Raw genomic sequence first — 18,827 nt, 5'->3', positions numbered from 1 at the left:
TATCTCAACAGCCCCATGAGGATAGACATTTGTAATAGTGAAAGGGCCGGACCAACAAGATTGAAGCTTTCTCGAAAAAGGATGTAACTGAGAATTGTATAAAGGACTTTCTGGCCGGTCAAGAATGATTTCTGAAGGATGTGTTGGTCATGAAATGCCTTCATCCTGTCCTTGTAAATTCTCGAGTTCTCGTATGCATCATTTTGAATTTCTTCGAGTTCATTCAACTGAAATTTGCATAGCGAGCCAGCGTTATCTAAATTCAAGTGCAGATTTTTAATCGCCAAGTAGGCCCTATGTGAAAAGGCTGAGCAATATGTCCTTGGGGGGGGGGGCGGGGGGGGGGGGGGGTGAATAGGACTATGCCAAATAAAAATTAATAAGCGAAATATAAACAACAAGATAGCCAAAGGAAATGCAAATAAAAAAAGAAAATAACAACCTTAAAAATCAAATATTGAGAGGTTAATACAAACTTGGTTCTAAGGATAACCTAACACCAAAAACTAATGGTTTATAGCAGCACAACCTTACTAGAACGTGGGTAAGTATCAAAAACTCAAACTGAAGAGGATATGAAAGAAATAGAAACTAATCTATTACAATATCCACCACACAATACTGAAATATAAAGATTACAACATTCACATCCACATATACATCCCACAATCTTGAACCATAAAAGATTAAGAAATAAATCACACATCCACCAAACATAGAGAATTATAGTGGTTTTCTTGTGTGTACACCAGCTGTTAAACAACAGCCACACAAATACTCCACTCCTAATATCCACTCCCTCGGGACATTAGCGTTCACTAATCCAAAATAGGTTTTTCAAGGTTCACTTAAAACCTTCACAATTGTGTCTTTCAAGTTGGCTTACACAATTAAAAAACCTCACACTCTGAGTTTTCTAGATCACCTCAGACAAACCAAAAATGGAGATTTTCTAGAACAATCTCACAAACAAAAAAGGAATTGAATAAGAGAAAAAGTAAAATACTTATCTATACGAAGATTCTGAAGCAGCCCGGTAGAACCAACTTGATGATGACGTAGATGTTCAACGTTCAGTCTCATAAGTGTATGGGGTTCTGGGTTTAGATGATTTTTAATTAAACCAGCAAGGGCTTTGTATTCATTTTGATCTCAATGAAGGGTAAATTAAATATCCCTTTTTAATATAAGAATGGAATAAAGATTCAAAATCCAATTACAAGAGCTACTTTAAAGAATCTTAAATATGCACAAAATAGCTTAGAATGTACTCAAAATTATATCAGAGTGATTGCTTAAGAATGATAAGAATTGAATAGAAAACTCTAAAATTCGAGCACTATTTATAGGTGAAAAATCGGTTCGCACGAGTGGCCTTTGGTTAGCTACGACTGACCTTATCCAAATGGATTTTCAAAAATTCTAGCGCAATAAGATTTTTCAGTTGCACGACTGGCCTTGTGGGTCCCATGATTGGTCGAGTAGCCTGCTCGACTGGTCATGGACACCACACGACTGGTCGTGAGAGTCCAGATTATACGCTGGAGAACGAGTCGAGCACTGCACGACTGGTTAAGCACTATTCAAATGACTAGTCGAGTAGTTTCTAGGACTAGTCGTAGACTAACAGAAAAATTTTAAAAATTCATAACAAATCTTGGACTGGTAGAGGAAATACTAGGTCTAGTCAAGCCAGTGCTAGGGCTAGTTGAAAGAATAGAATTTTACACATATAAAATGATCGAAATGACTGAACTAAAGTATGAAATGATCTAATCATGATCTAAGGTCAATCTAGGTCAATCATACTTTACTTGTAAGATAGAACATATGAACCATCAAATTATCGATCACTTCAGTAGGTTTAAATTTTACGCTATTCGAAGCTTGAACTCGACATAGTGAACACAGTCTTCAACTAAGTCCTGAGTTATTGGACTTTTCTCGTTACAGATATTGAACAGCAAAAGTTAAGTCTTCACTCAATATATGAAAGTCTTCACTTTCTTCCCATTTGAAGATCTCGGTAAGTTCATCGTAGATATCGGCAAGATAGATTCAACATAAACAACGTCAAAGATTCAATGTAAACAAATGCACTAGCTTGATACAAGTCAAGATACAAACTTGAATTGGTTTGTTACACCAAAATTTGACAATACTTAGGGTTTATCAACGTAGCACTTTCAATCTCCCCCTTTGTCAAATTTGTGACAAAACCAAAATTACAATATGTAATTGATATTCAAACAACACATTGTACAAACATATTATAATATTATGCACAATAATCAACTCTCCCCATTAATCCACTACTCTCCGCGAAAAAAATATTATAGCATAGTTCATCATATCATATCTTCATTCACATATCATTCAACAATGTTCTCCCCCTTTTTGTCACAACATGACAAAGGAAGCGAATAAGGATAAAATAAGATAATAAGAGAGCATAACAACTCATCCAAGTCAAATAAACAGAGTATCTGAATTGAATAAATAAGAGTTTAAACAAAAGTATCTAAGCAGTCATAGGGAAAAGAGTTAAAATAAAGTTATTACAGATACCATCAAGTCAAAACTAAATTAATCAAATCCAGAAGAGGGCGCATGAATAGATGGATCAATTTGATGCAAACTCTTATTAATGCGCCTCATATATTTGCGCATATAAGAAAATTGAGAATCCTGGATTACACGAATCTAAGCCACCTGTTCCTCAAGATTATGCAATCTCTCATCGAAATAAGAAGGCTGATAGTCAGGGTCAACATCAGAATTTAATTCAAGTTCATCAATTAAATCATCCATATTAACGTTTTCTTGAGGTAAAGCATCAACTTCTTCAGCTTCTTCATCTCCTCCAGCATTCCCGTTAACTTGACCAGGTATCAAGTCCAAGTTCATCTTGTTGATATTAGAGTTATTAAACGGACGGAGATTAATAGAACCTTCTCCAACAGGCATAGCTATCAAAGCATGAGTAGCTAAAGTAGTCATAAGATAAGCGACAAGAATATCACTATGACCAAGATGGAGAAGAAACTGAATAATATGATAACAGATAAGAGAAGGAAGATAGATATGGATGCTAGATACAATAGAATGCATAATGCGGGCCATAAAAGAGGTTAGCTCAGTCTTGTTACCCGAGCGAGGATAGACATTTAAAATAAAAATCTGATGTAAGACGCTATATCTAGCCAACATATATTTGGAACTGAGCATAGTACTGCCGTTCCATTCTGCATTCATGTTACAGAGAACTCTTATAATTAATTATTTAACATTTTCAGAAGGTTTAGCTTGCAAAGTGGATATGGGTACGCCATCATCAACAACAGGTATATTCAAGATTGTTGAAATTAAATGACGGTCTACCTCAAATGGATCTTCTATAGTTGACACAGTAAATGTCAAATCATCTAGAGAGAACTCAGTAATACAAGCATACATGGCCTGCGCAATGGATCGGTATGCAGGATCACCCCAAGATAGTATGTTTTCCCAACCTAAAGCTTAAAGCAAACGGATAATGTTGAAGTGCTCGATATGATCAACAATGACAACACATTTAACAATAACATTTTTAAGACGAAAATCCTGCATACTCTCGGGATCCTCTTCAAGAGGCCGAAGAGGGACCACAAGTGGTTCTCTTCCTATTTCTTCCTTCCATTGTAACAAGAAAACAAAGAAACAAAGGTTTGCAAAAAGAAATGAAAGGATTCGAAGCAAATCAGATTATAAGGAAGAAACTCTTTCAAACCACCATAAATCTTGAAACAAGAAGCAAAATCAAGATTAAGGATGATCAAAGAACTTAAATCCACATGAAAATAAAAAATGAAGCACTAACCGGAGAGTAATCGAGTGATGGGTTCAACCGGTCGTGGTTGGGCTTGATGGAGAAGAAGAAAGAAATGAAGAAAAATGACTTTTTTCTAAATAAAAACCCAATTCACAAGTTTCACGACTAGTCGTGTACATACTCGATCGGTCATGCCATAACTGGTTGAGTGTGTACTCGAGTGGTCGTATGATACAAAAAAGTACAATTTCGCATCTATTTAAATTAAAAAAATGTAAATTAATATATACATACATTATGATACAAATGAGCACAAATCATCAATTCATATTGCACATACCAAGATCAAATTTCAATTTTGCATATCAATTTTTGTCAAGCGATTTTGTGAATATGTTAGCTAATTGATTCTTGGTCTGAATGTATTCTAATGAAATTATCCTTTCTTCCACCAATTCACGAATAGAATGATACCTAATGTTAATGTGCTTGGTTCGTGAATGATGAATACGATTTTTGAAAATATTAATTGTGCTTGTGTTATCACAATATAATATCATAGATTCTTACACAATTCCATAATCACTTAGCAGTCTCTTCATCCATAGTAGCTAAGTGCATGCATTACCTGCAACAATATATTTAGCCTCAGCAGTTGAGAGCGATACGAAACTTTATTTTTTACTTAACCAGGAAACTAGACAGTTCCCGACATAGAAACAACCACCACTGGTTGATTTACGATCATCAATGTTACCAACCCAATCGGCATCCATAGTAGCTAAGTGCATGCATTACCTATATCATGTGGATACCAGAGACCAAGATTAGCTGAACTAGCGACATATCACAAAATTCACTTAACAGTAATCAAATGGGACTCTTTAGGGTCCGATTGATATCTGGCACAGATTCTAACGCTAAGAGCAATATCAGGTCGACTCGCAGTTAAATAAAGTAAACTTCCTATCATACTACGGTACAAATTAGGATCCACACTCTTACCTGTTGAATCCTTAGAGACTTTTAGAGTGGTACTTATTGGAGTATCAAAATTCCTCCCACTCTCAAATCCGAACCTTTTTAACTAAGTTCAGAGCATATTTAGTTTGAGAGATGAAGAATCCATTGGGAAGTTGTTTGACTTGTAACCCTAGGAAATAATTTAGTTCTCCAACCATGCTAATTTGGAATTTGGATTTCATAAGATTTGCAAACTCAACAATCATGTCAATATAGGTAGATCCATAAATTATGTCATTAATATAGATTTGCACAATTAAAATATGATCTTTATGTTTCTTAACAAATAATGTTTTATTTACACTCCTCATTACAAACTCATGACTCAACAAGAATTTAGTTAATTTCTCGTACCATGCCCTGGGAGGCTGTTTCAATCCATAAAGTGCCTTTTTTAAGCGATAAACATGATTAGCATGCTTAGGGTCTTTAAAACCATTTAGTTGTTCAACGTATACTTCTTCATGCAAATCATCATTTAAAAATGCATTCTTAACATCCATTTGATATATTTTAAATTTTTTAAAGCACGCAATGAATATAAATAGTCTGATTGATTCAAGATGAGCTACTGGGGCAAAGGTTTCATCATAATCAATACCTTCAATTTGAGTGTAACCTTATACAACCAGCCTAGCCTTATTTCTAATTATGTTACAAAGTTCATAAGACTTATTCTTGAAAATCTATTTTGTTCTGATAATATGTTTATCAGTTGGTCTTGGAACTAATTAGTAAACATCATTTCTCACAAACTGATTGAGCTCTTCTTGCATAGCTACAATCCAGTTTTCATCAGTAAGGGCTTATTTTACGTTAACCGGCCTCACGTAGTTACACATATCTTCTAATTGTTTATGAGTGCGTACACCAGTGAGGGGATTTCTAAGGATTTGATCAGTAGGATGATCTTTATTTAATCATAGTTCAGTGTTATTTTGATTAGATAAAGAGTCTAGTTTATCAATTAGAAGAACCTCATCATCTTCTGAACTTGAGACAGGTGTATTCAAATGATCATCAATGACTACATTAATAGATTCTTGTATTTCATCGGTCCTCTTTTTAAGTACCCGATATGCTCGACTATTCAGAGCATACCCTAAAAATATTCCTTCATCACTTTTGGTGTTAAATTTACCCAGATGTTCTCAGTCACGCAAGATATAGCATTTACTGCCGAAAACTCAAAAGTATTTGATAAAAGGTTTCTTATCAAACCACATCTCATAAGCCATTTTATAATTTGATTTTCTAATATAAACATGGTTAATTATATAAGAAGAAGTATTTACAGCTTCAGCCCGGAGATTTTTAGAAAGCTTCATACTATTCAACATTACATTTACCATTTCTTGAAGCACCCTATTTTTTTCCACTATTCCATTTTGTTGTGGTGTTTTGGTGTAAAATATTCATGTGATATTCCTTGGTCACTACAAAATTTCTCAAAAATACTATTTTCAAACTCAAAACCATGATCACTATAGATCTTAGTGACTTGTAACTCTTTTTCATTTTGGATATGTTTAAGTACCCTTTTTACTTCATCGAGAGTTTTAGATTTCTCTCTTAAGAAAACTACCCAAGTATACCTAGTAAAGTCATCTACAATGACTGGAATATACTTCTTACCACCTCGACTCTCCATTCTAGTTGGTCCAATGAGATCTATATGGAGAAGTTTGAGTGGTTTAGATGTGGCATTGGAGTTTATCTTTTTGTGAACACTCCTGGTATTTTACCGATCTAGCACTCGCCACATATCTTATCCACTTTCTTTATTTTAGGTAGACATCTTACCAATTCATTTTTGCTCAATCTGTACAAGTTGCGGTAGTGTACATGTCCTAGGTGCTTATATCATAGCTCGGTCTCATCGGTATGGACCATGTAACACGATAGCTTAGATGAGCTTGAGTCACTAACTATATAGCAATTCACAGGAGTTCTGTGACCAGTTAATATTACAAAACCATTCTTATTTAAGATTTCACACTTTTTGTTCAAAAATTTTACACTGTGATTATTATCACAAATTTGAAAAATGCTTAATAAATTATGTTTTAAACCTCATGCATATAAAATGTTCTCAAATAAAGGGAGGTTCAGGAGTTGAACCGTACCTTGGCTAACAATTTTGCAGTTGCTATCATCATCGAATGTGATTGAACCATCAGTCATGACTTTAAGACTAGTGAATAGACTTTTGTTACCTGTCATATGTCTGGAGTAACCACTATCTAGGTACCACTTTGAATGGCTCGTGGCTTTGAATGCAGTGGGGACAACCAAACAAGAAACCTTAGGGACCCATTTCATTATAGTTTTGGGTTTAGGAGCATAGTTGGTCTTCTTTTCATTATAATTGTTATACGTCCTACCCACTGAGTTAGATTTTAAGAGCTCCTTAAGCAAGTCTACAATTTTCTCAGCTAAAGGATTACGATTCTGATTTTTATAGTTGACATGGTTCTTTTTAGGATTTAAGGATTAAAAAGTTTTAGTCGTTTTAAAAATATTTTAATTCAAACTTTTTCCTTTTGAGTTAAAAGACTCTCCTTTAACAAATTTAGGAGGAGTATTCTTATATTTGGGAGGAATATTTTTATTGTAGCCTAATCTAGATCGATCACCACATTTCCTGGATCCAGAAAGAAGTTTTTCTAATTTAGGGTCACCTTAGGCATACATCCATGTGTCCTTTAAACTTAAGAGACTTCTAGTTTTAGGTTTTCATTTTCAGATTTTAAGTTTTCAACTTGGGATGTTTTGAAAACTAAGTCACACTTAGTTCTTTTCAAAGAAATCTGAAAGGTGTGATTTTCCAAAACCAAATTATCAAAATTCTCTTTCAATTTTAAAAACTTTTCTTTCTGTAATTTTAATTTAATAGCTATTTTACAACTTTCCCTGTATAGGGCATCATAAGCATCCTGAAGATCTTCTTCATTCTCATGATCACTTCCTTGATTTTCTTCACTGCTTATATCATTATCTGAGAAGGTGAACTTGGCTAGAGTCATTAGGGCTTTAACATCATTACCCGACTCGGTTTCAGAATCTTCTGACTTAGAAGAGGCTTCAGAGCAGGAAGATTCATCACATGTAGCCAACATACATTTCTTTTTAGGTTCGTCCTTTTTTAGACATTTGTTTGTTGGATGCCCATATTCATGGCAGTTGCTTGGAAATCATTAAAAGATAGTCAATGTTATAACTGCCATGAATATGGGCATTTAGCAAACAAGTGTCCTAAAAAAGACTGTAAGACCCGTGTCCTAGTCCATACTGTTCCGTTGGCTTCCACGGTCCTTCCGGTCAAATTCCGGCAACCTTCGCACCGTATCCGGAGTTTGCGCATGATCCTAAGCCAGGTCCCGCGCACCGATGTCAGCTTGATCCGAAAGTCGTATCATAGCGACCGCGTCATCGCCGTGGTTCCAACGCCGTGACTTGCGCACCAAACTGATACCCAGGCAAGAAGATGCCGATCTGCGTTTATTCCGAAGAAACACCGCGCGTTGCGGATTTCGAAGGAATCTCTACACAATTAGTCCCATCAATCAACTATAAATGCAACCATACCTCAAGTACTACAACTCATCTCCTCCTTTTTCAAAAGTCTACCCTCTTTCCACCTCACCATTCCTCTTTTTCTCATTTTCAACCACAACCATCTCTCTTCTCCACCAATTTCAAACTAAGCCATACCTCTCATCACTCCCTTTCTTACAACCACCACTCCACCCATCCCTTCATCCATTATTTCTATCTCTCCCTCTCATTCCCTAGCAAATTTCCAAATCTCATGAGAACTCCAATATCCAAACTCTCTCCCAAATAACAAGTGTGGCCCACCCTCTCATCTTTCATCCACACCATCAATCTTCCATCAACCTCCATCAAAAAGCAAGGTAAGGAGCATTTGAGGCCAAGGGAGCAAGGAGGAGGCTTAAAGGTGGGTGATTTGCCATTATTTTAAAATTTTAGGGCCCACTTGTTGGTGGGACCCATTTAGATGTATGTGATTTAGTCAAGAGGGCCCATAGTGGCAGGGTTCCTTTATCTCACCGTATATCTCTCTCTCCATCTCTCTCTCTCTCTTCCTTTGTAATGGTGTGGATCCCACCAATATGTGTTATATCTACTCGTCCATCAACTTCAGATAGTGTAGCCCATCCTATTGTAGGTGATGATCCACACCATCCACTGTTTAGGTGGGCCAAATGTTTTATATATATATATATATATGTTATATTTTATATAATATATATAATATATATAATATAATATACGTATTATATGTATACATCTGGTGGGCCACGTCCATGTGGGACCCACCATAATGCATGTGTTTATCCACACCGTCCGTGGTGGATGCTTTGGCGTGGCAAATGGAGTGTGTATATCGACGTGGTGTGTACTCACAAGCTAGCAAAACTCAAAAACTTTTTAAGTGGGCCACCCATGCAGCCCCACCTTGATGTACGAGACTGATCCACACCGTCTATTCCGTTACCCAGTTTATTTAGCCGTTGAACCAAAAATTTGGACTAATCGATAATCAAGCGGGCTATACCAAAGGAAATAGCGGTATTGCCATTAAAATACCTCCCCGATGCTCCCTGTATATCAAAAACCACCCAATATTGGACTCGATGGGATTATATCGAGCCACGAGGACCAATGGTCGGATAGATTCGTCGTGGTGGACCCCATCTATCAAAACCATCCGATCACCGATTTTTCAAAAAAAATGGAATCGGCAGCAGATCTGCCGCTCGCCGACAGAGGGCGGGCGACGACGAGGACCCTCACCGCCCAACTATAGGCCCCACCTAGATGCTTTTCGGCCATCCACCATGCATTTGATGGGTCCCCTGGAAATTATGGGATATCCCAAACTCAGCCATAAATGAACTCAGAGGGCCATACCATCTGAAATCATGTGAAGACATGCCTAAAACATATAAAATCGCTTGGTGGGGCCTACCTGAGTTTTGGATGTGATTGAAACTTGAATTGGACCCTTACATTTGTGGGACACACACAATGAATGGCCTGGATTTGTGAACCACATTTCGGTGGGCCCCACGTCCACCCCCATCCAGGTGGCCTTATAAACAGGTTGGACGTTAAATAAACATCACAGTGGGCTCCCTGCCCACGTGACCTGCTCAGCAGGTTAGATGAAAAATAAACATTACGGTGGGCCCCTCCCTGACCACCTGGCCCTCTGAACGGGTTGGGTGGAAATAAACATTTCCAGTGGGCCCCAGTCCAGTGGGCCACACCCTAGGTCCACGTGACCCTTTGAAAGGGTGGTGTGGCAAATAAATATTACAGTGGGCCCTACCTGGTCCAAGTGACCTTATGAATGGTTGGATGGCAATTAAACCTTACATTGGGCTCAGGTTAGGTGGAAAATAAACATTATGGTAGGCCCCACTTGGGACCCACTTAAGTATCTATTGTGATCCACACCCTCTATTAGTGTGGGTCCTACCGTGATGCATATGTTTTATCCAACCGTCCAATCATTTTGGAAAATATTTTAGGGCCGTGTGATAAGGCCCATCTTGGTGTGTTTGTGGCCGGTCTGTTGAGGCCCACCTTGATATATTGGTGGTCCTTGTTGAGGCCCACTTTGATTTGTATAGGGCCCATATTATGAGGCCCATTATGATATATGCAAAGCCCATGTGACTAGGCCCATGTTGATGCATTTGTGGCCCGTCATTGAGGCCCACCTTGATATATGTGAGACCCATGTATGAGGCCATTTGATGTACTAGAGGCCCATGGGTTGAGGCCCAATAAGATGTTAAAAAGGCCCATTGCAATGTGTGATTCTTGGAAGGCCATTCCTTGGGAGCAATGTTGGTTTGATGTCCACATTGTGAGGATAATGTTGGTTAAATGTCTGCATTACGATTCTCCCTAAGGCCCATTAATAGGCCCATACCTGTAGTATATAGGCCGTCCAGGCCCATCTTCATTTTGATCAGAGCCCATCACCACATAACATGTATAGCATAGACCCATGATTCATGATCATACGCATCATATGTATGCCTGATGTGAGGAGTGACCGATCATAGCATATGCCTTTGGGCAGATTGTTTATGGGCTCCCTGATAGGCAGAGTTGCCCCATATAAGTGCATGATATATGCAGGACTGTTACATGACTGATAGTGTGACTCATGCACTTGCATTTATGTGATTGTAGTTATTGTATGCCCTAGCGACGTCAGGGCCATAGCCTCCACAGACACATCGTGGATGGCTGGGTTGGATACCGGAAATGTTTGGTTCTAGCATACGGGCGCCATAGACGTCCCTGGGTGAAAATTCCTAAACCTAATGGTACCAGAGGATGACTCCAACGTCGAGACCGAGTGGATATATGAGCACATGAGGGCCGAATACCAGGAGGCCGCGTCTCCCACTATGTCGTGGTCGGTTGGAAAGGAGTGTGGCCTTACTCGCCCGAGGGTAGGGGGCAATACTAGGCTGAGTTTGACCAGCTCGCGAATGGGTCCGCTATCGACGTGCCGGATAGGTATTGGCAGACTATTGGCCAGGCGGATAGTGAGGTTTCTTACACTCACTTGGACTGTGCGGCTAGGAGAGCGACAGTACCATTTGGAGTGTATTGAATCCCGGTGATTGTCCAGAGTGAGAACTGTATTGATACATGATGAGGATTGGCATGCCTGAGTTGCATCTCGCATCGCATGGCCGTATTATGGCCGATGGCATTCATATATTGCACCGCATAGCCTTGGTATGGCTGATTGCATTCATGTACTCATCACCATGATTCCGCATTACTCTGACCTTGCATTTTGAGCACGCTTATATTGCGCACATACTTACACCACCCTCTAAGCTTTCTATAAGCTTATGCACGATTGATGCGTGCAGGTGACGCCAGAATGCAGCCATAGTCTCGTAATTGGAGCGTGCGGAGCTTACGGACTTTTGTTTCTTTTGTTACATTGTATTTTCCCTTTCGCATTGTACTCAAAAGTTTTTGATCATAGTGGATTTTGTGGTGGTGTTCTTATGGTTATTGTTTGTGGGTTATGCTTTTGTTATGCTCATTATGAATCAGACTGATGATTTGAAATCCTCCTTGTAGTATCCCAGGATCGGAACCTGGTGAATGGGTGTCGGGATCCGAAAATGGGGTTCTACGGAGGCTGTCGGCGCCGGATTCGGCGATCGGGAATTTTGTGAGCCCGATTTCCGAGTTCGGGGCGTGACAGAAGTTGGTATCAGAGCATAACTCGGGAATAACCAAGAACAACATTACATGTCTGCTATGAATGATTAAGTCCTAAGTTTGGATAGCCTAGCGATCTTTTATTACCTACCCTTAACGAGCGTGTCTTCGAGAGTTTTCAAAGTTGATAGGCGCCTTCGCTCTTTCTTGTAGGACATGCCGCGTGGGAGAGTGACTGATCGACTCCCACTCCACCACCTGCGACTCCCGCCCTACCACCTACGATCTTCACTCCACCACCAGAGATTCCTACTGCCCAGCCCGGGGATGCCGCTCCTATACTAGAGACCAGTGCGGATCCGACCGTATCCGTGAGTGCCTCCTAGTTATAGCAGATGTTGTAGGCTGTGACGGCTGCACTTCATGGGCAGAGCAGATAACCCGTTGTTTCACCGGCCCAGGTAGAGCAGGAGCATGTGAGTGCCCTCCTTCAAGAGTTTCGACGGCTTTGATCCTCCACGTTTCCAGGGTGAGCCAAATCCGACAGCAGTTGAGAGGTGGCGCTCCGATGTGGAGAAGATCTTCGATACCATGTCATGCACGACCGAGCAGTGAGTCCGGTTGGCAGTGTTTCTTTTCCAGGGCGAGGCTGAGCACTGGTGGACCTCGGTTACCCGCGTCGCAGGACTTGACTACGTCTGGACATGGGATGATTTTATAGATCGATTCGAGGAGCAGTATTTTCCTGACCATATTCGACGCCAGAGGGCACTGGAGTTCAAGACTCTGGTGCAGGGGGATATGACCGTGGCACAGTACGCAGCTCGTTTCGTGGCGCTATCGAGGTTTGCGCCTTATATGGTTGATGATGAGGGGCGGAAGGCCCGCCGTTTCGAGAGCGGCTTACGTTACGGTCTTCGAGGCCGTGTGATTGGGCACGAGCTTCCGACCTTTCAGGCTGTAGTGCGGAGGGCTCAGATTTATGAGACAGAGTGGGCTGGCGCGCAGGCCGACAGAGATCAGAGGAGGGGTCAGAAGAGGCAGATCCGCTCCCAGCAGCAGCGATGACCACAGAGGTATAGGAGCCACCCACTCGCTAGACCACCAAGAGCACCAGCACCTCCAGCGCCACCCCAGCGCCATTTGTAGGGACTTATTTTGGATGTGGTGGGACAGGGCACAGACTGTCTCAGTGCCCTCGCCCTCATCTACGGTAGTCGAGAGCCACATCAGCCTCACCTACATCCGCCGAGAGCACCACAGCGGCCTCCATTGTATCAATAGTGGTCGCAGCCACTCAGCACAGCAGCGACCGCAGCAGCAGCGACCCAGCCACCTCGGCCGCCGAGACCCCAGCAGCAGAGGCAGGCAGTATAGGCCGCCGCAGAGGCAGGCAGCGGCACTAGGGACCGTGAGGGACGGCACCTCCCGGCCAACTCGAGATAGATTTTACGCGGCTCGCGAGATCCCGATCATCCGGAGTCGTCGAGGGTATACTTCCTGTCTGCATGCATCGCCGAGTATTATTTGATTCGGTGCTTCTCACTCATTCATGTCCGAGGATTTCGGCCGATCAATTGGATTACCGATAGAGTCTACTAGTGAGGGATTAACCGTATCGATGCCCTTAGGGAGGACCACAGTATTGGGCCGTTTCTGTCCATCTTGCCCCGTTCTTGTCGGTGATATCTTTTTACCCGCTGATTTGTTCGTATTGCATCAGATTTCGACGTTATCTTAGGCATGGATTGGCTTGCCGAGTACCACGCTATCTTGGGTTCTGCGAGGGCAGTCACATTCTCTATACCCGGCTTGCCACAGTTCCAGTTTGCCGAGCCCCGAGGAGAGCCGTTGTCTTGCTTGATGTCCTGCGCGGTCGAGAGCCTGTTGCCATTTGTATTGATCGGTTGCCGGTTGTCTGCGACTTCCCGACGTGTTCCAAGAGATTCCCGGATTGCCTCCTCGCCGTCATATCGAGTTCCAGATCTTGTGCCTGGTACGCGCCTATCTCGAAGGCCCGTAAACGTATGGCACCGATGGAGTTGCGTGAGCTACGGCGAGTGGGACGAGTTGCGTGAGTTGGGATTCATTCGTCGAGCAATTCGCCTTGGGGAGCGCCGATACTCTTCGTTAGGAAGAAGGATGGCTCGTTGAGGCTCTGCGTAGATTACCGCGAGCTCAACCGGTCACGATTAAGAACAAGTACCCGCTCCCGAGGGATATACGATTTATTTGATCACTGCAGGTGCACAGTTCTTTTCGAAGATTGACTGCGTTCCAGTTTCATCCGATTCGTGTCCGAGAGGAGGACATCCCGAAGACGACTTTCGGACGCGTTATGGTCATTTTGAGTTTGGTCATGTCCTTTGGACTAACCAATGCACCCTCGGTCTTCATGCGTTAATGAACGAGGTCTTTCGTCCCATATCTCGATTAGTTTGTTATAGTCTTCATCGACGATATTCTCGATATATTCGAGGACCCGTGAGGAACATATGCAGCATCTGCGGATTGTGCCTGAGACCCTCCGTGCCCACCACTATATGCGAAGCTGGAGAAGTGTGAGTTCGGGGCAAGAGGAGGTGAGATTCCTCGGTCCACGTGGTGACGAGGGAGGGTGTCCCTTGGACCCCTCGAAGGTGGAGGCAGTGCGTCAGTGGGCAACCCATGAACGCGTCCGAGATCCGTAGTTTCCTTGGTTTAGTGGGATATTATCGGCGTTTCATTGAGGGCTTCTCCCGTATTGCCCCGTTGACCAGGTTGACTCGGAAAGGCGAAGAGTTTATTTGGAGTGACACCTTTGAGCGAGCATTTATGGAGTGAAAGGACCGTCTGACGTCCGTTCCTGTCCTCACTCTTTCCTCCGGGAGTGATGGATTCGTGGTATTTACCGATGCTTCGCGTATTGGATTGGGTGTTGTCTTGATGCACACGGCAGACCTGTAGCATTTGCGTCTCGTCAGGCTTAAGGTTCATGAGCCGAACTACCCCACGCACGATTTAGAGTTTGCTGCAGTTCTTCGCACTGAAGGTGTGGAGACACTATCTCTATGGGGTTAGGTTCGAGCTCTTCTCCGACCAAAAGAGCTTGAAGTACCTCTTCTCGTAGTCTGAGCTGAACATGAGGCAGAGGCGTTGGATGGATCTCCTGAAGGATTATGATTTTGATCTTCAGTACCACCTGGGAAAGGCGAATGTGGTGGTGGAAGCTGTCAGCCACGAGGCTGAGTGGCGCACATGATGATTCAGGAGTGGAGGATGCGCAAGGAGATAGCAGAGTACGACTTTGATTTTGGTCTGTAGTCTTCTATCGTTCAGCTATTGAGTATGTCGGTTCAACCCTCTCTTATTGCAAGGGTGATTGAGGCTCAGCAGGCAGATGAGTCGTTACAAGATTACCGAGCAGAGGCAACATCTGAGAGTCAGATAGATTGGCAGATTGGTTCTGATTATGGACTTCGCTTCAGAGGCCGATTGTGCATCCCGGATATTCCTGAGTTGCATAGAGATCTTATGACCGAGGCACATCGATCGCGATTTTCTATCTACCCTGGCTCGACGAAGATGTATCGTGATATGAGGAGACAGTGTTTTTGGGTGGGGATGAAGCTCCAGATTGCCAATTTTGTGGCCGAGTGTGACACATGCCAGCGTGTTAAGGCCGATCATCAAAGAACCCCTGGTCTATTGCAGCCGTTGAGCGTCTCAACGTGGAAGTAGGAGCACGTATCTACAGATTTTATTATGGGTTTGCCGATGACTCAGCGCAGTCATGACGCCATCTGGGTTGTCGTGGACCGTCTAACGAAGTTGACACATTTCCTTTCGATTCGTGCGACTTGTCCTTTGGACCGGCTTGCGAGGTTATTCATTGAGGAGATTGTGAGACTGCACGGCGTTCTAGTCTCGATCATTTCTGACCGAGACCCGAGGTTCACGTCTCAATTCTGGAGGAGTTTTCAGAGAGCTATAGGCACTGATTTGCAGCTCAACACCGCGTATCATCCGTAGACCGATGGTTAGACCGAGAGGGTCAACTAGATCCTTGAGGATATGCTTCGGGCTTTCTTGATTGACTTCGGAGGTAGCTGGGATGAGCATCTGCGATTGGCTGAGTTCGCATACAACAACAGCTATCAGGCGACCATTGGCATGGCTCCTTTTAAGGCATTATATGGCAGACCATGCAGATCTCCGAGTTGTTGGAGCGAGGTTGGAGAGCGGCGTCTCCTGGGTCCCGAGCTTGTGCAGGAGACATCAGAGGTTATTGATATCATCAGGCAGAGGATGCGCACAGCTCAGAGCCGGCAGAAGAGTTTTGCTGATCGCCGGCGTCGTCCCTTGGAGTTTGATGTAGGGGACCATGTGTATCTCAAGGTCTCACCCATGAAGGGCGTAGTTAGATTTGGAGCGAAGGGCAAGCTTGCCCCAAGATTCATAGGACCTTTCGAGATCACTGAGCGCATTGGCGCTGTGGCCTATCGGCTTGCCTTACCATCTCAGTTGTCTGGCGTCCACAACGTTTTCCACGTCTCTATGTTGAGGAAATGTGGGTCAGACGTAGTTCCTGTTATTGACTGGCAGCCGTTGGAGGTTCGTGAGGACGCTTCTTACATCGAGCAGCCAGTTCGTATCCTTGATCGGAAGGAGCAGGTCCTCCGAACCAAGGTCATCCCCTTGGTGAAGGTTCAGTGGGGTCACCATTCTGTGGATGAGGCATCTTGGGAGCGCGAGGCTGAGATTCGAGAGCGCTATCCTCATCTCTTTGATGATTAATTGTATGTTGTATGTTGCAAGTTGTCTCTAATATTTATTCAACGATGCCTTGTTTCCTCTTTATTATGAGTTATGATTCCTTGCTTTGATTGTGTAAATTTCGAGGACGAAATTTTTATTTGGAGGGGAGAGCTGTAAGACCCGTGTCCTAGTCCGTACTGTTCCGTTGGCTTCCGCGGTCCTTCCGGTCAAATTCCGGCAACCTTCGCACCGTATCCGATGTTTGCGCACGATCCTAAGCCAGGTCCCGCGCACCGACGTCGGCTTGATCCGAAAGTTGTATCATAGCGACCGCGTCGTCGCCGCGGTTCCAACGCCGTGACTTGCGCACCGAACCGATACCCAGGCAAGAAGATGTCAATTTGCGTTTATTCTGAAGAAACATCGCGTGTTGCGAATTTCGAGGGAATCTCTATAATTAGTCCCATCAATCAACCATTAATGCAAGCCTTATCTCAAGTACAATAACCCATTTCCTCCTTTTTCAAAAGTCTACCCTCTTTCCACCTCACTACTCCTCTTTTCTCATTTTCAACCACAACCATCTCTCTTCTCCACCAATTTCAAACTAAGCCATACCTCTCATCACTCCCTTTCTTACAACCACCACTCCACCCATCCTTTCATCCATTATTTCTATCTCTCCCTCTCATTCCCTAGCAATTTTCCAAATCTCATGAGAACTCCAATATCCAAACTCTCTCCCAAATAACAAGTGTGGCCCACCCTCTCATCTTTCATCCACACCATCAATCTTCCACAACCTCCATCAAAAAGCAAGGCAATGAGCATTTGAGGCCAAGGGAGCAAGGAGGAGACTTAAAGGTGGGTGATTTGCCATTATTTTAAAATTTTAGGGCCCACTTGTTGGTGGGACCCATTTGGATGTATGTGATTTAATCAAGAGGGCCCATAGTGGCGGGGTTCCTCTATCTCACCGTATATCTCTCTCTCCATCTCTCTCTCTCTTCCTTTGTAATGGTGTGGATCCCACCAATATGTGTTATATCTACCCGTCCATCAACTTCAGACGGTGTAGCCCATCCTATTGTAGGTGATGATCCACACCATCCACTGTTTAGGTGGGCCAAATGCTTTATATATATATATATGTTATATTTTATATAATATATATAATATATATAATATAATATGTATTATATATATAATATAATATATGTATTATATGTATATATTTGGTGGGCCATGTCCATGTGGGACCCACCATAATGCATGTGTTTATCCACACCATCACTGGACGCTGGACGGGCATGGCCAACATGGAGTGTGTATACTGACAGTGGTGTGTACTCACAAGCTAATAAAAACTCTAACCATGCAGGCCCCACCTTGATGTACGAGACTGATCCACACCGTCTATTCCGTTACCCAGTTTATTTCAGCCGTTGAACCAAAAATTTGGACTAATCTGATAATCAAGCGGGCCATACCAAAGGAAATAGCGGTATTGCCATTAAAATACCTCCCTGATGCTCCTGTATATCAAAAACCACCCAATATTGGACTCGATGGGATTATATCGAGCCACAGGGACCAATGGCTGGGATGGATTCGTCTGTGGTGGGCCCCATCTATCAAAAACCATCAGATCACTGATTTTTTTTTAAAAAAAATAAAATGGAATCAGAGGCAGCAGCAGATGGCAGGCGGACGGACCGAGCAGGCCCTCACGGCCCAACTATGGGCCCCACCTCGATGCTTTTCGGCCATTAGCACCATGCATTTGATGGGTCCCCTCGGACCAGCCGTCCATCCAAAAACTCAGCCGTAAACAGAACTCAGGCAGGCCATACCATCTGAAATCATGTGAAGACATGCCTAAAACATATAAAATCGCTTGGTGGGGCCTACCTGAGTTTTGGATGTGATTGAAACTTGAATTGGACCCTTACATTTGTGGGACACACACAATGAATGGCCTGGATTTGTGAACCACATTTCGGTGGGCCCCACGTCCACCCCC

Source organism: Magnolia sinica, chromosome 14 (genome assembly GCF_029962835.1).
Source record: "Magnolia sinica isolate HGM2019 chromosome 14, MsV1, whole genome shotgun sequence".
Taxonomy (NCBI): Eukaryota; Viridiplantae; Streptophyta; class Magnoliopsida; order Magnoliales; family Magnoliaceae; genus Magnolia; species Magnolia sinica.
This window is presented reverse-complemented; position numbering follows the sequence as displayed.